The sequence below is a fragment of the Lithobates pipiens genome, unplaced genomic scaffold (genome assembly GCF_037356315.1).
Source record: "Lithobates pipiens isolate NorthernLeopardFrog02 unplaced genomic scaffold, aLitPip1_a1.2 Scaffold_18, whole genome shotgun sequence".
In the NCBI taxonomy this organism is placed as follows: Eukaryota; Metazoa; Chordata; class Amphibia; order Anura; family Ranidae; genus Lithobates; species Lithobates pipiens.
In genome coordinates, this window is record NW_027507758.1 from 643,096,232 (window position 1) to 643,119,536 (window position 23,305).

Here is a 23,305-nt window from a genome sequence, read left to right on the forward strand (position 1 = left end):
GTGGATTTGCTTACTGTTAATTTAGATCACTGTTGGCCGATCATTAGATGTGCTGATTGTTTAACGTTTGCATTGTTTAGGATAATGTGATCAGGCTCTTACCCGATTCTGTGTGCTATATATTGTGTGTGAATTTACAATAAAGTCAGTTCCAGTTTGCACCCAAGCTAGTGTCGTCTAGTTCTTGGGTGCTCAGCAATACCTGGTTCCTGAGTGGAGGAAGCTGTATCTTGGCTGAGGCACTCAGGTGGGTGTGCCAGGTGGTTTGTCACAGTACCCAGACATACCATACTAAACACCCATCAGACCACCCCCTCCCAGCACCCCCACATAATGCACAGACCCCCCCTCCCCTCTATACAATGCACCCATCAGAACTTACACCAGCTCCTTCAGAGTGCAGCCCGGCTGGCGGAGCGCCTCACACAGCAGCTTGGCCCCGGAGTCCTGGAGGCTGCAAGCTCTCAGATATAAGGTGGTGAGTGATCGATTGGTCATCAGAGCAGAGCGCAGGAAGTCCCCGCTGGCCGGAGTCAGCTCACAGAATTCCATCCTGGAGGAGAGGACAAGTCTGGTCAGAACTTGGTAATTCCATTGAGTGTCCTTACCTTCTAGAAGGGTTTATCAGGCTGTAGACATGGCAAGGAGGGGAAAGCTGTAGAGATGGGGAGAGCTTGGAACCTGTCTGATGTTTGTTGCCGTCACTTCCTGCTAGGAAGAGTTATTTTCTCCATTTAAAGACTGAAAGGGAAATCCAACAGCATGTTGTCACCAGAACAGGAATTAAAAAGGGAAATCTTCCAATGGAGACCCCTGTTCTGATGACAGCCGTCTACAAGGGAGTTTCCATCACTTGAAATTCTCTTCCTGCTGTGTCTACAGGACAGGAAATTAATGTAGATCTTCAAGAGGGGACACGGCTCTTCTGGCATTTCTATTATAGGAGATGAAGACGTCCCGGAATGGGAATCGACAAACCCGTCAACTCCACTTCCTATTACTGAATTTAGGTGATCAGCTTGTGGGGCTCTTACCATAGCCTATTCAGAGCCGTATATACACTCCAGTGCAGCCAATTTCAGTAGGCTTCCCCCAGTGCTCCTGGCTGCCTCCATCACATTGGTCTGGGCTGAGAACGAATGTATGAAGACATGAGAGCAACAAGTCTGACCGGCCATACACAATGTGATCGTAACTAAGGATGGTGCTTATTGGGCAGTTTCTAAGCTACTTGGGTCCAAACAAGCACCATGTCTACTGGTGCGCACATCAAGGCCTCCCCCTCCATAGGGAGGTCATAAGCCAGATGCCGGAGGAAAGGGGTAAGGAGAAGATGTGGGGAGATGATCCCAGCAGGTCCTGACACTCGGATGCGAGATCTATGGGCACCCTTACAGTGTGACATACTATACATAGGCAAGTGATGAGGCGCCCAGTCACAGGTTTATTGGAACATTCGGTTATTAAGAAACTTGAATGCCAAACATGACCCCAATAATTCATAGTAAAGACCCCCAAACATTTTATTCCAGAGTCAGATCCAGCTGAACATCTCAACCCCAACACTCTGCAGATCCTTCACTCTATTATAAATATGATGGAGGACTCCCCTCCCACGGAGTACAGCCCAGATCCTTCATTATAAATATGATGGAGGACTCCCCTCCCACGGAGTACAGCCCAGATTCTTCATTATAAATATGATGGAGGACTCCCCTCCCACGGAGTACAGCCCAGATCCTTCATTATAAATATGATGGAGGACTCCCCTCCCACGGAGTACAGCCCAGATTCTTCATTATAAATATGATGGAGGACTCCCCTCCCACGGAGTACAGCCCAGATCCTTCATTATAAATATGATGGAGGACTCCCCTCCCACGGAGTACAGCCCAGATCCTTCATTATAAATATGATGGAGGACTCCCCTCCCACGGAGTACAGCCCAGATCCTTCATTATAAATATTATGGAGGACTCCCCTCCCACAGAGTACAGCCCAGATCCTTCACTCCATTATAAATATGATGGAGGACTCCCCTCCCACGGAGTACAGCCCATATCCTTCATTATAAATAGGATGGAGGACTCCCCTCCCACGGAGTACAGCCCAGATCCTTCACTGCACTATAAATATGATGGAGGACCCCCCTCCCACGGAGTACAGCCAAGATCCTTCATTATAAATATGATGGAGGACTCCCCCTCCCACAGAGTGCAGCCCAGATCCTTCACCCCATTATAAATATAATGGAGGACTCACTTCAGCTCCTGCAGGGTACAGCCCGGATCCTTCAGCCCCTCACATAGAAAGGTCATTCCCTTGTCCTCAACTTTATTAAGTGCCAGATCCAACTTGTGCAGAGAGTGGTTCTCTTTCATGGCGTAGGCGAGGATCTCACAGCCTGTGGCGGTCAAGTTGCAGTCATCAAGCCTGCAGATAAAAATCAGGAATTGTGAATCTGGTATCCAGCTTGTTTAGAATGGACCAAATGAACATGTCAAAATGCAGGGAGAGGAGGCCAACAAATATGCAACGATGAAGGACACCCCTTATCACCCCAACACAGATGAGAAAGAAGAGAAAAAAACGACAAGAGAAACAAAGGAGAAAAAATAAAATAAAAAAGAGAAAGAAAAATACGCCTTTACAGGAAGTCAGAATCCTTATTTCACCTGAGGACATAATCTGGACCCCACAATATCAGTAACCAGTCTCACTAATGGAGAAAAAGCCAACCAACAATGTCCCATCTGGTGGAGCCTCCCCAGCAGAGTAGAGGCCATTACTGCAGTAGAGGGAGGACCAGCCTTGGGTGATAGACAGGAAGACATCCAGACGCTTTGTCATTGGCCATCTTAATGCACAGCACATTACTTTTTTTTACATTTAAAAAAGGTGTCACGACATCTGATGGCAATCAGCAGGAAATTGACTTTCACAAATTGAATAGGAGTTTAAAACAAAAAACCTAAAGTTTATCCAATATTTGTGTTTTTAGCACCACCCAGGTCTGCTCACAACTGCCCAATACCAGCAAGAATACTTACGACAGCTCCTGCAAGGTACAGCCCGGCTGGCGTAGACCATTGCAGAAGGTTTTTAAAGCGGAGTCCTCCAAAGCATGGTGACTTATGACAAGTTTGGTGAGAAATCGGCTGGAAGAAATAAGAGAACAAAGATCCTGGAAGAAGGACGGGGCGACCACACAAACATGGAACCTGCAAGGGGAGCAGAAGCTTCAAAATTGTAATCCAAGGATGTAGAAATGTCCAACTCTAAACAGAACTACTCTGCTCACTTCCTTCCTAGCCAAGAAGGCTAGACCACCCAAGACCTGGTGGTGCCTATATTCCCATGTAGTGAACAGACTGCAGACCCCAAGGGATAGTCCATAAAGGAAGGAGCAACCAATGTCCAACCTTATGGTGACAGACGGTATACTCCAGGAGGTCTGTCCACCAGTGAGAGAACTTTTCCAGTTAGGCTAATGAGCTCTTCAAAAAACCACTATGACTGCACCGAGAGGTTCAAATCTAGGTCACCAGCAGCCTGACCAGAGATGAGAGGCAACTGGTTTTATAATTTTGTATTTTTTCCCCGCAATGTTGTTCAGATGACTTGTGTAAATAGATTAATTCATCAAATGTAATTACTTATCATTTTAGACTACCATGTGGCGCTTGGTTGTTATGCACTGTCGTACCCTTGATGCCTGTATCACATGCACACATTTAGGATCACATTCACTATGTTATTCCTTGTATGTGGTTCTATCTGAGATGTATTATGCATTTATGATTAATAAATATGTATTTCCATTCAGTTCACCTTCACCATGTCTACAGCCTCACTCAAAGTCCCAAAATTCCCTTTTCTAGTTGGAGAGGCAAGGAGGCCACAAAACTTACTCTAGTTCTTTGATCTTGCTGTCTGGGTTGGACAGCCAGGAAGACTTTCCACCGGTCTCAATGTCCTCAGCAAAGCCACACCGTGTAAAGCTGAAGGAGAGAAAAACAAAACCCAGCAATGATTTTTACAGGACATTTTTCAAGCCAGGAGCCCTTCCTTAAAAGATTTTTGTTAAAGTGTCAAAAAGCAGTTAGACAACGAGGTCTCCCATGGATGAAGAAAACCCAAAATACATAAACCGTGATCAGAGCACAAACCTCTGAGAAACTCAACTGACACTGGATTAGGTGCAGCATCGTAGAAGGCCATGACATTGCAGATGAGGACCATACAGAATGCCCAGGGTACAAGTACCATATGGTCAGGATAGCCTTGCTTTTAGGTGAATGGTTTGTTGGCGACAATTCTGGAAGGGTTTGTCATACCTGATCTTTCAATCTAATGGTTAACTGGCTGAAGGCAGTTCAAGGAAGCTTAGTTCTAGTAGTTAGTCAATTTTACATGATGCTTAATTTTACGGCCTCTGAATACCAAACACAAAGCTATATTACAGTGGTGTGAAAAAGTGTTTGTCCTCATTTCTTGTTCCTTTGCATGTTTGTCACACTTAAGTGTTTCGGAACATCAAACCAATTTAAACAATAGTCAAGGACAACACAAGTAAACACAAAATGCAATTTGTAAATGAAGGTGTTTATTAAAGGTGAAAAAAAAATCCAAACCATCATGGCCTTGTGTGAAAAAGTGATTGCCCCCCTTGTTAAAACATACTATAACTGTGGTTGTCCACACCTGAGTTCAATTTCTCTAGCCACACCCAGGCCTGATTATTGCCACACCTGTTCACAATCAAGGCATCACTTAAATAGGAGCTGCTTGACACAGTAAGGTCCACCAGAAGATCCTTAAAAGCTACACATCATGCCGAGACCCAAAGAAAATCAGGAACAATTGAGAAAGAAAGTAATTGAGATCTATCAGTCTGGAAAGGGTTATAAAGCCATTTCCAAAGCTTTGGGAATCCAGCGAACCACAGTGAGAGCCATTATCCACAAATGGCGAAGACATGGAACAGTGGTGAACCTTCCCAGGAGTGGCCGGCCGCCCAAAATTACCCCAAGAGCGCAGCGACGACTCATCCAAGAGGTCACAAAAGACCCCACAACAACGTCCAAGGAACTGCAGGCCTCACTTGCCTCAGTTAAGGTCAGCGTTCATGCCTCCACCATCAGGAAAAGACTGGGCAAAAATGGCCTGCATGGCAGAGTTCCAAGGAGAAAACCACTGCTGAGCAAAAAGAACATCAAAGCTCCTCTCAATTTCTCCACAACACATCTTGATGATCCCCAAGACTTTTGGGACAACATTCTGTGGACCGATGAGACAAAAGTGGAACTCTTTGGAAGGTGTGTGTCCAAGTATATCTGGCGTAGAAGGAACATTGCATTTCATAAAAAGAACATTATACCAACAGTAAAATATGGTGGTGGTAGTGTGATGGTCTGGGGCTGTTTTGCTGCTTCAGGACCTGGAAGACTTGCCGTGATAAAAGGAACTATGAATTCTGCTGTCTACCAAGAGATCCTGAAGGAGAATGTCCGACCATCTGTTCGTGTACTCAAGCTGAAACGAACTTGGGTTCTGCAGCAGGACAATGATCCTAAACACACCAGCAAGTCCACCACCGAATGGCTGAAGAAAAACAAAATGAAGACTTTGGAGTGGCCTAGCCAAAGTCCTGACCTGAATCCTATTGAGATGTTGTGGTATGACCTTAAAAAGGCAGTTCATGCTTGAAAACCCTCTAATGTAACTGAATTAGGACAATTCTGCAAAGATGAGTGGGCCAAAATTCCTCCAGGACGCTGTAAAAGCCTCATTGCACGTTATCGCAAACGCTTGGTTGCAGTTGTTGCTGCTAAGGGTGGCCCAACCAGTTATTAGGTTTAGGGGCAATCACTTTTTCACACAGGGCCATGATGGTTTGGATTTTTTTTCACCTTTAATAATAAACACCTTCATTTACAAATTGCATTTTGTGTTTACTTGTGTTGTCCTTGACTATTGTTTAAATTGGTTTGATGTTCCGAAACACTTAAGTGTGACAAACATGCAAAGGAACAGGAAATGAGGAAGGGGGCAAACACTTTTTCACACCACTGTATCCCTGTGTATAATATCCCCCAACCGATATCATAGATCCGAAGTCTGTATATTGTGTAGTCTCCATATAGATAATGTATAAATGGATGATGTATACTGTATATAGAGAGGAGAGTCTGTATCATTCTATATATCTCTGTGTATAACATCCCCCCACTGATACCATAGATCAGAAGTCTGTATATGGTGTATTCTCCATATAGATAATGTATAAATGGATGATGTATACTGTATATAGAGAGGAGAGTCTGTATCATTCTATATATCTCTGTGTATAACATCCCCCCACTGATACCATAGATCAGAAGTCTGTATATTGTGTAGTCTCCATATAGATAATGTATAAATGGATGATGTATACTGTATATAGAGAGGAGAGTCTGTATCATTCTATATATCTCTGTGTATAACATCCTCCCACTGATACCATAGATCAGAAGTCTGTATATGGTGTAGTCTCCATATAGATAATGTATAAATGGATGATGTATACTGTATATAGAGAGGAGCAGAGTCTGTATCATTCTATATATCTCTGTGTATAACATCCTCCCACTGATACCATAGATCAGAAGTCTGTATATTGTGTAGTCTCCATATAGATAATGTATAAATGGATGATGTATACTGTATATAGAGGGAGGAGAGTCTGTATCATTCTATATATCCCTGTGTATAACATCCCCCCACTGATACCATAGATCAGAAGTCTGTATATGGTGTAGTCTCCATATAGATAATGTATAAATGGATGATGTATACTGTATTTAGAGAGAGTCTGTATCATTCGTTCCTGGTCTACCTCATGTCAGCACATAACGGGTTAACACCTCCTCCAATGCCCCACATGACCACCTAGCTGAATAAAAGACAGCCCCTCCCCTAACTAGGATGTTCTTATTTTTCGGTCTGCTCCAGGCCACCTATTGATTGCCGTTGGTAAATAATTTATTTGCTGCATCCCCCCTGCTGAACCTCCCCCTCCATGTTCAGCCTCTCATGGAGTTGGAAGACCCAGAATGCTGAAGGTAAATCCTTCTAAAAACTGGATGCCTTGTGCCAAGGCCATGGGCAAAATGATGCTTAAACAGCATTGATATTGTACAGGTGTAGTATTATAAGAGCTCTGCAATGTCATCATTGTGTCTCCTCCCATTTGGGTTTTTTCCCTGTCTTTATATGCAGCGCACCGCACTGCTCTCTTGGCTTTATTGTCAGTCTGAGAGCGGCTGTGAATGGTGTCACAGGGGGCGGGGAGATGGGCAGAATGGGATGGGAACCACCAGACACCATGCAGTGGTGTATATGATCTTGGAGGTCTGCAGTTGGGAGGTCTTCTCTCCCTCTCTCTCTGCAGTCCTGCCAGGTAAAGGACTTCCCTCAGATTCTGAGTCTCCTGTCTGTCTCTGGATGTCTGTCCTGGCTCCCCTGCTATGCTGTGCACTTCTGTGGGTTTGACGGTCTGACTGGTTTTATCTCAGACTCTAAATGTGTCGGCTGTCTGCCTTTGGAAATGCTGCCTGACCTCACCTGATGATGCTCTAAAGTGAGGGGATGAAGACAGAGGGCTCTTAAAGAGACAGTGTACCTGTTATTTGGTGAGAGGTAAGATGCTTTTCTCTATATATTTTGTACAAATATGAGCTTGCCACACCTGTTAGTGGCACAGAAGATTATCAAAGGTAGGAGGGGCGACGTGGGACATGGTTCTTAAAAGAGAGCCCAAGGAAAATATGCAAATTAGGTGTTTTGCATTATTGTAGGAGCAGAAACCCTGAACACAAACGCTCCAAATAACATAAGACCCGCCAACGATAATTTTATCCTGAGCAGGATGACGACACCTAATAGGTTGTCACATTCATTACACATGTGGTCAATACACTCTAAAGGAGTTGTTTCCACTTACCCTGTGAAGGGACAGGATACAGGAGATTGGCACATGCGTTTATACCAGCATGGTAGGAAATGTCTCGCCCAGCTCAGGGTACATTTTGGGCCTTCATGCAGTCTGCAGTGGCAGAGAAATGAAATTACACAGGTTGCCTCACAAGGATGGGGGTTGTGAAAAATTATAAGTTCTATCAAGGTGGCTATAACAGAATGTATGCTGCAAATATCCACGCCACAATGATAGAGCGTAAATCACTCGTTGATGGAGGATGGTCTTTCCCCACAATGATAGAGCGTAATTCGCTCGTTGATGGAGGATGGTCTTTCCCCACAATGATAGAGCGTAAATCACTCATTGATGGAGGATGGTCTTTTCCCACAATGATAGAGCGTAAATCACTCGTTGATGGAGGATGGTCTTTCCCCACAATGATAGAGCGTAATTCGCTCGTTGATGGAGGATGGTCTTTCCCCACAATGATAGAGCGTAAATCACTCATTGATGGAGGATGGTCTTTTCCCACAATGATAGAGTGTAAATCACTCGTTGATGAAGGATGGTCTTTCCCCACAATGATAGAGTGTAATTCGCTCGTTGATGGAGGATGGTCTTTCCCCACAATGATAGAGCGTAAATCACTCGTTGATGGAGGATGGTCTTTCCCCACAATGATAGAGTGTAAATCACTCGTTGATGGAGGATGGTCTTTCCCCACAATGATAGAGCGTAAATCGTTTGTTGATGGAGGATGGTCTTTCCCCACAATGATAGAGCATAAATCACTCGTTGATGGAGGATGGTCTTTCCCCACAATGATAGAGCGTAAATCGCCCTTTGATGGAGGATGGTCTTTTCCCACAATGATAGAGCGTAAATCGCTCGTTGATGGAGGATGGTCTTTCCCCACAATGATAGAGCGTAAATCACTTGTTGATGGAGGATGGTCTTTTCCCACATTGATAGAGCGTAAATCGCTCGTTGATGGAGTATGGTCTTTCCCCACAATGATAGAGCGTAAATCACTCGTTGATGGAGGATGGTCTTTTCCCACATTGATAGAGCGTAAATCGCTCGTTGATGGAGGATGGTCTTTCCCCACAATGATAGAGCGTAAATCACTCGTTGATGGAGGATGGTCTTTTCCCACAATGATAGAGCGTAAATCACTCATTGATGGGGGATGGTCTTTTCCCATAATGATAGAGAGTAAATCACTCGTTGATGGAGGATGGTCTTTCCCACAATGATAGAGCGTAAATCACTCGTTGATGGAGGATGGTCTTTCCCCACAATGATAGAGTGTAAATCACTCGTTGATGGAGGATGGTCTTTTCCCACAATGATAGAGCGTAAATCACTCGTTGATGGGGGATGGTTATTTCCCACAATGATAGAGCGTAAATCGCTCAATGATGGAGGATGATCTTTTCCACAACGATAGAGCGTAAATCGTTGTGCTGAGCACCAGAGGCACGTGAGATTTGCGGTGGCCAGATGTCACTTCCAGTTCAGGTGTCTGCCTTTTACATAATTGGCACAGACCTTTTGATTATCTTGTTGGCAGTGGTGTTACCTTGGACTAGGTGGCACATGAGAGCATTTCAATTTCTCTTCTTTAACCTATGAGCTGGGCCGTCTAGGGATCAGAAAATCTTTGTGCCTATACAAATTCAACAAGAACTGGAATTTTGGACATCTGCACTGTGCTTCTTTCGGGGGCATGCCTCTCAGCCCAGGAGATCGGATGATTCTGATGCCAGTCTCTGGGGCTGGGGAGTCCACAATCTGAAGAAACAAGTGCAGGGCCATTGGAGCGCTGTGAATCACAGACTCCCTAAGTATCTTGAATGGAAGGAAGCCTTTTCTAGCATTGCAAGACTTCCAGGATCTTCAAGGGGGCTGAGTAAGGTTTACAACAAGACAATAGTGGCCTACATGGCCTGACAAGGGGACACCAAGTCTTTTCTTGTTATATCCTGCAAAGAAGCCTTTCGTGGGGAAGAGAACCACTTAGTTAAAGCGGTGTCCCGCCCAAAAAAAAGAAAAAATGAAAACCTTTAATAATAGAACACTTACCTGTCCTGGAGTCAAGCAATGTTGGCACCCACAGCTGGTGTTTCTATGAGATGTCGGGTGCTGCCGCCGCCATTGCAGGTATGGGAACCCGGGAGTGTAGCCTTTTGTCTTCACGCCGGGAACCCTACTGTGCATGTGTGAGGCCCGCTCCTCTCTTTTACTGGCCTGGGGGCCGGGGATGAGGAGGGAGCCCCAGCCATGAAGTCAATATCCATGGCTGAGACTCCAGGAAGTGGGCAAAGATACCTGTCAAAGACAGGTATCCTGTCCCCCCTCCCCCTGAAAGGTGCCCTTTCGTGGCACTGGAGGGGGGGAGGAATCAGGTGAGCGGAAGTTCCACTTTCGGGTGGAACTCTGCTTTAAGGTTGGTCTTCTTGCCTGGGAAGCATACATATGAGAGGATATGAAAGAACTTTGTTTTGTTTGCTTAGCAAAAGCTTTCTCTCCTGCGTTCCCGGCTCTAGCCAATATCCTTGCCATTTTACAGTCAGCGCTAGAGGTTGGTCTGTCATACAACTCCATTTAGGGTACAGATCTCTACTTTATCTTTTCACAGGCTGCAGATGGGTACAAAAGCCAGTGACCGGGTGCTTCTTCCAGATGACAATCTATATATGACCTTGAGGGAAAGCCTGGCTCCCTCTGTGGGACTTGATAAAAATCAGAATTGTGCGAGGTATAAATTAAGATCCGCTTAATAGTAGCCAACATCCCAACATGAAATACTATAGAAGTTTTCCCCTTAACCACTTGAGATCCGCGCTATAGCCAAATGACGGCTACAGCGCGGATCTCCTTTTCCGGGACGACGTCAATAGACGTCAATAAACGAGCGGCCTGCGCGCCCCCTGAGGAACGAGCGGCGCGCTCTGTGATCGGCGAGTCCATGAGACTCGCCTGATCACCGATCCGTGCAAGGGGTCGATCCCGACCCCTTATCACGTGATCAGCTGTCAGCCAATGACAGCTGATCATGTGATAAAACGGAGCCGGTAATCGGCTAGTATTCCTCCTCGCGCTGACAGCGCCAGGAGAAAAAAAAAAGCCGATCACCGGCGGCCGTGATCGGGACATTAGTCCCAATCACGGCCAGCAATTCAAGCGACCACCTGCCCCCTGCCAATGCCCACCTGCCCCCCGCAGTGCCATCCTGAATAAAAGTAAGTGCCCCCGTCAGTGCCACCCAGCAGTGCCCATAGTGCCACCTAGCAGTGCCCACAGTGCCACCCAGCAGTGCCCACAGTGCCATACACAGTGCCACCCACAGTGCCCACAATCTGCCTCAAAGGTGCTGCACCCCAGTGCCGCCCATCAGTGCCCAGCAGTGCCGCCCATCAGTGCCCAGCAGTGCCACCTATCAGTGCCCATCAGTCCCATCTATCAGTGGTACCTATCAGTGCCCATCCGTGCCACCCATCCGTGCCACTTATCCGTGCCACCCATCCGTGCCATCTTATCTGTGCCCATCTTTGCCGCCTTATCTGTGCCCATCGGTGCCGCCTTATCTGTGCCTATTAGTGCCGCCTTAACTATGCCTATCAGTGCCCACCAGTGCAGCCTATCAGTGCCCACCAATGCAGCCTATCAGTGCCCACCAATGCAGCCCATCAGTGCCCCCCAATGCAGCCTATCAGTGCCGCCTAATCAACGCACTTCAATGAAGGAGAAAAATGACCTGTTTGCAAAGTTTTATAACAAACTATTAAAACATGATTTTTTTTTATTTTTTTTTGCATCTTTTTTTGTTTGTTTAGCAAAAAATAAAACTCTGAGCTGTGATTAAATACCACCAAAAGAAAACTCTATTTGTGGGAAAAAAATGATAAAAATTCCTTTTGGGTACAGTGTTGTATGCCCGCGCAATTGTCATTCAAAGTGCATCAGCGCTGAAAGCTGAAAATTGGTCTGGGACTGAGGGGGGTTTAAGTGCCCAGTAAGCAAGTGGTTAAAAAAGACGGGACTTTTTAGGCATAGACTGTGACACCAATTGATTTGGTAAAAATATATAAAAAAATAATTTTATTTCAACATAGAAAGAAAAAACAAAGAATAATATATTAACATACATTTCCAAACAGTAGAAAGGGACACATTACTTCCTCCATGTGCATATATTTATAGAACCAGAAAACATTTGCTTCCTACATCTTATTCAAAAAGAACAGACAAGGTCAAATTGCGTTAGTATTGTGCATCCAATGTAACCTACGCGTTACGGAGTTATCTTACTCCTTCTTCAGGGATGATCCATTTTAGCACACTTAAATTTACAAAATAGTAGAATCTATAAAAAACATAAGAAAGAATTATATATATGTACAATTTCAAAATTTTTTTTTTTTTTTAAATTGTACGTATATATAATTATTTCTTATGTTTTTTATAGATTCTACTATTTTGTAAATTTAAGTGCCTAAAAAGTCCCGCCTTTTTAAGGGGAAAACCTCTATACTCTGTGGGACTTGGGCTTGGATCTGAGAGCTCCCTTTGCTCCAATAGGTTTCATTTCCATTGAAGTACCTCATGGTAAAACTCCTTCTCCTGACACCAACTACTTCACACAGAAGGATGATGAAGATTGCAAAACTTTCCAGCAAGGGCGCTTTGGTGTCTTTTTATTCTGTTCTTTTTTACCAGAGATAGGGATACCACGTCTATCTCCAAAGTTCAATTATAAAGTGGTATCCAATTTTCAGAAAAACTGGGAAGTCGCCCCTCTGAGTTGTCACACGAGAGGCACTGAGTGCCCAGCAGGAAGACTTCCGTTTTCTTACACATGGTCCAGTTACTGACAGTGTACTTGGTGAAAAGATGAAAGTGTACAATCTTTTCATTTAGTCACCAGGCCCTTAGGAGTCCTCCAGTCTTGGGTTACCCGGGTGATTAGACTGGCATGCAGGAAGTACACTTTTCTATGCCTATGTGACTAGAGGGGTGGCAGCCTTTTGGGGCAGTTATGCCAGGATTGCTTGGAAGATATAGGTAAGTTCTAGCTTAACCCTTTCCCGCCGAGCGTACGCAGATATGCGTACTCGGCTTCCAGGGGTTATACCGGGATGATGCCCGCACCTGCAGGCATCATCCTGGTACCGTTTTTTGCAGCGGGCGATTGGCTATCCAGGCACAACAACCGATGTGGCTAAAAGCCGCTCGGCTGTTATGCCGGAGGAGCGGGAGGGGACATCCCCCCCTCCCGCCGCCTCCCGCCGCTGTTACCGGTGCTCCCGCTCGATCGGGAGCACCGATCAGTGATCCGACGCCTCCGGTTGCTGGGGAGGAACTGGAACGAAGCCGTAATTGGCTTTGTTCTGAAATGGATAAGAACTACAAACTAGTTCTTGGTTATCTGCTGCTATTTCTAATTAAAAAGTATAAATGTGCATGCACATTAGAAGTAAACACTCTCTGAGATATGTTCAGTTCAGGCTACTTCTAAATACTGATTTATTGGTGGGCGGTGTTGATATTTTATACAGAAAGATACGTCATTGTTATGTCAGTCTAATTGGTACATCTCATTGGTTACAATACAACAGAAATGAAGAAACTTGATGCTTGAAGTTTGGTTGAAGCTGGTTCTGTTATCTCGAATGCATTCCTCTAACACGGGGGATGTAGGGTATAGACGCCATCTTCCCGCAGCACAGGGTCAATCTGTATGCTACATAATAAGTAAGGAGCATGGGAACATGTATACACATAAGCAAATAGACATTTTCTGATTATCATTATGTACATTGGATTCCTTAACAGTCCCCCCTAAAATGGCTATTTTCTTCTGTCCCTCATCTAAAGGTCCTACTCACCTGGCCCATTCTCCTCAGCAACTCTTTTTAAGCTGTATATAGAGTTGGGCAGCAACTAGTTCACTACCCCCCTCGATACAGCTGGAGAAGGGCAATCAGGTGCTATCTACCCCTATAACCCTAGAGGACTGTGAGATTTTGGACAGGGAGTGACTATAGAGGAGGGAAGGGTTTGTCATTCTCCATCATAAGAGGGTCCTCTTCTTCTTGGTGGAGAGATGTAGGTGGGCTGTTGTCTACAGCCTTGCTCATTAACTTCTTTACGAAAGGTAGAATACAGCATACAATCAGGGGGGGTAAAAGAACCAGGATTATTAGTACCATTACCCCTATCTGGGCGAGCACCTTCTGCCACCCACTCATCCAGCTAAAATATTGATCCCATGGGTCTGTAATACCGGAGTTCTTCTTCAACTCCAATGACAAATCTTCTAATTTCTTTATAGCTAAAGTTACTTTTCCATTTGGGCCGGTATTATCAGGAATGTAGGTGCAACAGGTCCCCGTTTTTTCTATGATTTTACAGACACCTCCTTTCTCAGCTAACAGCATGTCTAAGGCCATCCGGTTCTGGAATGTCATGTAGGAAGTGGGGGCTAACTGGTCACCAATTCCCTGGAGGGCATCTTTAGTGTAATTCACGTATCTTTGTTGGTTGTAGTTTATGTAATTGATCCAATCTACATTCTTGTTCACATTTATTATGGGGATCAAAGACTCAAAACCAACTTTTACCTGATCCCTGGCTTTGAATTCATCAGGGACCCCCCTTGGGACCCCTATAGCATCTATGTACACATGAGGGTCAAAGCTTCCGGAGAGAGCTGCTCGCTTCCTCCTCTGACTGTGTGCTGGGTCAGTGTATGTATCAGGGGTATCTTCTGCTAGGATATGGAGGGGCGTAATCACCTTTTCAGGGCACATTCACAGATCCAGATACCCTCTAATCTGGTCCTATGTTTCAACCCACTGTCCCTCCCAGGAACCACAATTCTGGCCCCAGTAACTGTCTGTAAAACACATATATATCCTTACCATCAGGGATGTCACTGTACCAATGGCATTGCCATGAAAGTCAAACGGACAAGGTACTATGTCACAGTAATCAAAGGTAAAGGTGGTCACATGTGTACCTGAAGAGTTATACCAAAATGTAATTATGTTATCATTTTTTGTTTTCGTTTTTTGTGATGACCCCCTCCTGGGCCTCCCCCCTAGACCAAACAGAAAAAGGATATGCAGCATGGTCGTCATGAAGTGGGTGGGATCTTGTCCTTGGGGGTGGAGCTTTCTTGCAGTGGGAAGCGTGTATTCAGGTATTCTTCCCGGCCAATTCCACTGAGGTGGCTGTGGTCAGCAAAACTTGGAATGGACCATCATATCTGGGTTCAAGAGAATGTTTTCTCACAAATTTCTTTACCAGCCCCCAATCTCCAGGCAGTAGTTGGTGTGTTCCTGTATCTAATTCAGGATCTGGAATGGAAGAAAACACCTGGACATGCATTTAGGTTAATTCTCGTGATAATGAGGTCACATAATTAGTCAACACATCAGATTGCAACTGTAACTGTTGTGGAAAGTGACAGCCAAGTCTGGGGGCTGAACCAAACTAAATTTTATAAGGGTATAGAGCACGTTTCCCCCGGGGTGTGTGTCTGACACTGAACAGGGCAATGGGCAAACTGTCTGGCCGACTCATGTTAGTCTTTTGGGCCATCTTTAACATCCTGTTTTTCTAGTGTCCCTTTCATCCTTTCTACCTTCCCGCTACTTTGAGGGTGGTAAGGGGTGTGTAGAGCCAACTGAACCCCCAGTGCTGCCCTAATCTTTTGTAAGGGTTGCTGTGAAGGCTGGGCCTGATCGCTCTCTATCACCTCTGGGACCTCAAATCTACATACTATCTCACTCAGTAGTTCCTTAGCTGTGGTCCTGGCAGTCATGTCCACCTGCACTAGGGCGTATTCGAATCTGTCACTCCTTTGGCATTTGGGAGTGATCAATTTGTATCCTCTGGAAGGGGTATAAGAGCTTTTGCCAGGTGCTTCTTCTGTGCCTTTTCTGTACATTCTGGGTTACATTTGTTGCAGATAGTGCATGATCTGCAGAAGTTGTTGGTCAATGAAGTAACTCATAAGTTCATAAGAGTCTTTGTCAAGTGGGCAGTTCCATTTCCCCATTGCACCATGGCTGGGTACATACTCCTGGGTAGACAAGGCTTCTTGCTGCACTCGAATAGTCCATCTCTGAGAGTTCCTCCTCTCCGTTTTCCAGCTTTCCTTCTCATCCGGACTGCTGCTTCCTGTAATTATTTCAGATAAACTCTGTCCACTGGGAGAGTCTGTAGGATAAGCACAGGGTGGTCTTCTTCTACCACCCTGCTGTCCACTTCCCGTGGACCACTGGCTGTCTGTTTGGCAGCTGAATTGTCTAGATTGCCTCGAGCTTCCTTCGAGTTTAGTTTGTCGTGTGCTTTACTTTAGAATAGTCACTTGGGTTGGGAGAAGCAGGGCGTCCAAGTCCTTGATGGCTGAGTTATGTTTCACAGGTGTTCCTGCAGCCATCAGGAATCCTCTGTCCTTCCAGATAACACCAAAATCATGGGCAACGCTGAAAGCATATCTTGAGTCCGTATGAATGTTGGCTCTTTTTCCCTCTGCCAATTTACATGCTGTAGTAAGTGCTTGCAGCTCTGCCACCTGTGCAGACATCACCGGCGGTAAGGTTTCAGTTTGGAGAACCGAGGTTTCAGTGGTGACCTGGATCCTGCAGGGGTATTTGCACTCACGGTGGGGAGATGCGTGGTTTCCAGCCGCATTAGTTCGATGCAGTCATGGGGTGACAAGTCAAGACTCGACTCCTCCTCCTTACCCCCCTCGAGAAGTGGAAGAAGGGTGGTAGGTTTCGATGTTTGACAACGTAATAGAGTAATGCTGTCTAGAAGGTAGAAACACAGGAGTCTCAAGTGTCTGGCAATGGACAGATGTTTCAGCTGGATCTTGGTGGAGTATGGGAGCAATGTCATGGGGAGCAAGCAGAACAAGGCAGAGTCCGAGAGCCAAGTTTGAAGTTTTGTCAAACAAGGCTTGTGCAGCAAAGACAGCTCACAGACACGATGGGCCTCCTCTTGCTATCGCATCCAGCCGACAGGAATAATATCCTATAGGGCGTAGGCAGATGCCGTGTGATTGGGCGAGTACACCTATAGCATGTCCCAGATGTTCGGATACAAAGGGCTTGAACGTTTTGTCGTAGTCTGGGAGCCCTAGCGCCAGAGATGGTGTGCTTGAAGGCCTCAAAGTTGGATATTGCTTCAGGAAACATCTGGAAGGGGTCTGCTTTCAGGGTATCATACAAAGCTTGCATCAGTAGGGAGCCTTCTGGAATCCATGCTCTGCAATACGAAATTAGTCCAAGGAAGGAAGGAAGGGGCTTCTGGCCTTGTGGCAGTGGGATGTCAGAGATTGCTTTCACCCTGTCTTCAGTGAGGTGTCTTGTCCCATGGGACAAGACAGTGTCCAAGAACAATTACAGATGTTGAGCACCACTGCAATTTGGGCTTTGAGGTTTTGCAGCCCTGTTTGGCAAGATAGCACAACTGGCTTTCTGAGGTGACTTCAACAGTGGGTAAGTCAGCTGTACAGTGGAGAAGGTCATCAACATATTGGAGGAGAATCACTTCCAGGTGATCCTCTTGTTATGTGTCAAGGATGATAGCCGTAGCATTTGCAAACTAGCTTGGAGAGTTCTGTGCCCCTTCTGGCATAACTGCCCAGGTATACTGTTTCTTTTCGTGGGAGAAGGCAAAGAGGTACCTGCAGGAAGGATGCAGGGGTACACTGTAGAATGCATTTGCCAGGTCCACCACAGTGAAGTACTCAGCCATTGGAGGTACAGCTGATAATAAGGTATGTGGATTTGGCACAATTGGGGTGTCCAACACTGTGACTTCGTTAATTGCTCGCAGATCCTGCACCATCCTGTATCTGTCAGGTTCTCCCTTAGGTGTTTTCTTCTTGACAGGAAAAAGAGGTGTATTACATGGTGAGGTACAGGGGATCAAGGCCCCATTCTGGACCAAGGCAGCTACATGTTTCGAGATAGCTTCTGATTGCGCCAACTTAAGTGGGTATTGTGGTTTCCGGGGCAATGATGCGCCCTCTTTGAGCTTGACTGAAACTGGTGGCACTTTTAAGTGACCAATGTCTTCCGGGCCCGTGGACCATAGACACGCAGGAATTCTGTCAAGTACTTCTTTTGGTATTGAACTTGGAGTTATTGCTTCATGAAGTGTCATCAGGAGAGGCAGAGAATACAAAGCAGATGAGTCTTCCAAGGATAGGGGAGTATGTAACTTCACCCCCCTATAGGTGTGAAAATGATTGACGCCTGTAGTCTGGACAGCACATCAGCTCCTTGTAGATTCAAGGGACATGTAGAGGACACCACAAATCTGGTAAGCAAATCAGGAAATGTCCTCACTTGGAGAGGCTCAGTGAGTGGACTGGAGAAGGGGCACCCCATCCACTCCCACGCAGGAAACATCAATAGTGGAAAGGAAAGAATTATCAGGCAGGTCCTCAGCCCTCAACACACTCCTGGCTGCACTCATGTCAATGAGACAAGTGGTAGGTTTTCCTTGTATAGGTAACGTGACCTTTGCTAGGGGTCCCCCAGTCTAATTTGGGGACACTGTCATAAGGGGTGACACGGGTTTGCCCATTTCCTAGCATGAGTTGGGGCGTGGTGGTGAAGGTCCATGTCCACGTTGCCCTTCGCGGGGATCCCTGTCATGTCTCAGATGTCTTGGGGCTCTGCGTACTCTTCTGATGTGACCCCGCTTCCCACAGTTGTAACAGATGATCTTTTCCCTGGTATTGGGCAGTGGTGGTGGACGAGTGTAGGCAAGATCTTCGTCTTGTGTTACCATGAGGGGCGTGGTTTTTTTCCTTTTTGGTTTTCTATCCCTCTGGCCACCAACAGTAAATTGGACATTTTCATTGAGCGATATTCAGGGTGGGCCACCATCAGGCTTTTTCTGATATCCTCTCTGAGTCCTGAGACAAAAGCAGATGATAACATGTGTGTGTGTGTGTCTTTTCATAGAGGGAGAAGCCCAGATCATCAAAGGCCTGTATGAGTCTAGCATGATACTTCTCCACAGACTCCCCTTTATCTTGGGCAATATCTTGGATTGTGGTGGTCTGATCTGCCAATTTCTCCTTTGCCCAGTCGCGGAGTTGTGCACAGAACTCCAAGCCTGAGGTATAAGAAGTGGCACTTGCCAGGCAGGCATCATTGAAGGCTGTCTGCATGACTGGCCAAAAGACATGTCCTGCTTTAATAGGCTGATCAAGTCTCTCCAGGCTGCTGAGTAAGTTTCTTGTATCTGCACTATCCTGCGGTAGAAGGGCATTGGCTGTTTCTCTGGGTCAGGCAGACTTGTCACTAAGGTTGCTGCTTGTGATGGGGTAAAAGCGACATACATCACCGGTGCCCCTTCTGGTAACCGAGACTGGTGTTGGGGCGGGGGCTGAGAATGGGCACTGTTTCTCATGGTTGTCAGCATATGTTTGAGATCCTCTCGGAACTATGAGTCCGGAGCCAGATTAGGGGTTAAATCAGCAGGTGGCCTTGCTGCCTGTTGTTGGTCTTCCCACTCGGACGCTTCTTCATCATTAACATATCCGGCCTGTGAAGGTAGTGCTTCCATATTAGGGAAGACAGGTGTGTGGTAAGAACCATCCTGGTTTAAAACGGGAAGAACTGGTTATATGCCATGGCTGGGCCTATTGGGTGTACCAAGATGGCCTCCGGCAGGAAGTGCACTGGGCTGTGCCTGAAGTGAGGGCTTGGGTGTACCAAGATGGCCTCCTGGAAGTGGTCACAGTGGGTTGTGCTCGGGTTGGGGTGGTGAGAAGGGAGTGGGCATTAGTTGTCCCTCTCCTCCTTCGTTCCAGTTTTTTGTATATGGGGGCGGTACAGTCACATTTAACTCTGTGATACACATACATAGTACAATTTGCATCTTTCTTGATTTCCTCTTCTATCCAACCTTCTTTGTGCAATGACCTTGCCGTCCTGTACCATGCTTCTGCCACATCCAATAAGCCGTTATCACACAGACTCTACTTTTTCTTCTTATCAGCACATGCCATTCTTCTGCTTCTTGCAACATCTTCTCTCTTCTTCTAATATCACATTCTAGCATTCCCTTCTCTCTCTCTCTCTCTCTCTCTCTCTCTCTCTCTCTCTCTCTCTCTCTCTTTTTCAGCGGACGGCTTAAGAGGAGAATACAGGCAACAAAGTGGTTAATACTCCTCTGACTGCTGTCTTATCAAAGAATTCCTAGGGTGGGGGCTCGCATCCCTGCGAGAGATCTGTCTCCTAGCACACTCCTGACTATTCGAGGGTCAAAACTAGCACGTCAGAGGTGGTGTGGAGCAGTGGCTTATGGCCCAACTGATCCTTCAGGTAGCCACTTTCTCTCACTGTCACCCTCTTTGTGTATATCAAACAGTAATGGACAAATACACACACAGGACATGACACCTGACACTCTTTGAACTGCAAAGATAGCTCTCGGGAAAAGCTCACCTGAGTCACAAGACTGCCAAATTCCAGCTAGCCTTCTTTCAAACTGCCCTCATTCACAGTTTGAGCTAAACCCTCAGGACAGCTTTCCCGAGCAGAACATTCATAGACGTTTCGCAAGACTGCCACATCTGCAAGTCTTCTTTCAAACTGCCCTAATTCACAGTTTGAGATTAACCCTCAGAGGTCCTACACAGCCAACCTCGAGTAACCCCGTCTATAAATGCCTGCAGAATTCCACCCCACCACCAGAGATACAATCTAGGGGTGAGGATGGACATACGCCTGCAGCTGCACTTTCAGTCTGCTAAATCTGCAGCCCTTCAGAATGACAGACACTTAACAGATAATAGTCAGCAGAAAACCATTAGCAGGTTCGTTAAAACGGCTTCAGGCGAGAAATAAGTTACCTGCCTCTTTGAACAATCGAAAGGAGCCAACAAGACCAAATCATCCAGTCAAACCAGAGAAGTCGTACAAATGGTAAGGATAAATATGCTTACCGTACTGTTAGGGCTGCGCGCTTAACCCCCTTCTCTGATCTGGCCAGCTGTTCAGTCCTGGAATGCGGTCTCCCTTCGATTGTGGCCTGAAAGCCGCCCACACACGGGCGCCAGTTGAAATGGATAAGAACTATAAATTAGTTCTTGGTTATCTGCTGCTATTCCTAATTAAAAAGTATAAATGTGCAGCACATTAGAAGTAAACACTCTCTGAGATATGTTCAGCTCAGGCTACTTCTAAATACTGATTTATTCGTGGGCGGTGTTAATATTTTATACAGAAAGATACGTCATTACTATGTCAGTCTAATTGGTACATCTCATTGGTTACAATACAAGAGAAATGAAGAAACTTGATGCTTGAAGTTTGGTTGAAACTGGTTCTGTTATCTCAAATGAATTCTTCTAACGCGGGGGATGTGGGGGGTAGACGCCATCTTGGCTCCGAACATAAAATCAATCTGTATACTACATAATAAGTAAGGAACATGTATACACATAAGCAAATAGACATTTTCTGATTATCATTATGTACATTGGATTCCTTAACACCTAGTCCAGCCTTTCTCAGCCAGGGTTCCTCCAAAGCTATTGTGGAGCCACTTATTAAGAGCTCTGAGTGTGATTACCAAGAGAGCATGGGATTGGTGTTTGGGGAAGGAGGAGTTTTGTAGTCCACTACACACGGTTTGCTGGAGCATATACTGAGATTTGGAGGAAGACGTTCTGGAGATTTTGGAGACATTTATTGGTGGTGATATCATTTATTGAAGTATAAAGGAGACGTTGGATGGACTTTGATGTCACTTTATGGTTTATCGATGAGGTGAAATGCGTAGATGATTTATCACAGAGGTTTTCACATCTTTTACTTTGATGATAAGAGGGTGGGATTTATGGATATAAGGGGAGGGGTCATTGTATTTATCACCCATCTCCCGATGCTGGATGATACAAGAAGCTGACACTCTATAGGAAGTCTTGTCTCTGCCAGCTGGGGAAACATTGACTCCCCGACCTTCCCAGACAGAACACTGCTTGGAGGACTGGAATAGTAATCTCCTTCATTGTTCTCAGATGGGAGTGTCGGGGGTTTCATTGACTTGTACACAACTTCAGATTGTGTCTGTGGCCACAATATTCTCTTTACTGAGTTTTTTACTGTCATTTTGTGCTTCCTAAACCATTTCACTAATATTGTGTGACATAAAAAATTGGAGCTACCACCATTTTATTCTCTAATGCGGAAATGGGTGCTAATAGGCTGCAGGAGATCTGCTGAGACATAGAAAGGGAAATGGGTGCTAATAGACTGCAGGAGATCTGCTGAGAAATAGAAAGGGAAATGGGTACTAATAGGCTGCAGGAGATCTGATAAGAAAAAAGGAGGGGTTAAAGAGATGCAGATCTCCTGCAGCTTATCGCCACCCACCCCCCCCTTTTTTCAGCAGATCTCTGCAGCCTATTAGCATCTATTTCTCCTACAGAGAATACAATATTATTTTCCTTTATTTCATTTTATTTTTCTTACTTAAGTTGTGTATTCATGTACCACCCCGCAGAACATGATACCCACCCACTAGAATATTATACCCACCAACCAGAACATGATACCCACCCACCAGAATATTATACCTACGCACCAGAACATGATACCCACCCACCACAACATTATACCCACCATCCAGAACATGATACCCACCCACCACAACATTATACCCACCCACCAGAACATGATACCCTCCTACCAGAACATGATACCCACCCACCAGAACATTATACCCACCCACCAGAACATGATACCCACCCACCACAACATTATACCCACCCACCATAACATGATACCCACCCACCACAACATGATACCCACCCACCAGAACATTATACCCACCCACCAGAACATGATACCCAGCCACCAGAACATTATAACCACCCACCACAATATTATACCCACTCACCAGAATATTATACCCACAGAACATTAAACCCACCCACCAGAACATTATATCCGCCCACCAGAACATTTTACCCACCCATCAAAATATTATAACCACCCACCAGAAAACATTATGACCACCCACCACAATATTGTAACCAAACACCAGAACATTATAACTATCCACCAGAACATGATACCCACCCACTAGAACATTATACCCACCCACCAGAACATTATACCTACCCACCAGAATATTATGATCATCCCTCTAATATTGAGTTGGTCCCCTTTTTTTCTGCCATCAAGGCATGGACTCCACCAGACAAAGTATCACACTCCTCCACCGGCTTGTCTTTTTCCCATACTGCATCCCAGTGCCATCTTGTCTCCAGGTAAGTGACACACACACACACCCAGCCAT

At 45.6% G+C, this 23,305-nt stretch overlaps 2 protein-coding genes across 3 annotated transcripts in view; one reads left to right on the forward strand and one right to left on the reverse strand.

Annotated features, from left to right (window-relative positions):
• LOC143989623 (uncharacterized) overlaps positions 1 to 23,305 on the reverse strand; it is a 261,462-nt gene that overhangs the window by 182,818 nt on the left and 55,339 nt on the right. The gene's annotated exons all lie outside the window — the stretch shown is intronic.
• The window catches only part of LOC143986907 (uncharacterized), a 356,956-nt gene that overhangs the window by 122,025 nt on the left and 211,626 nt on the right, over positions 1 to 23,305 (forward strand). The window lies entirely within an intron of this gene.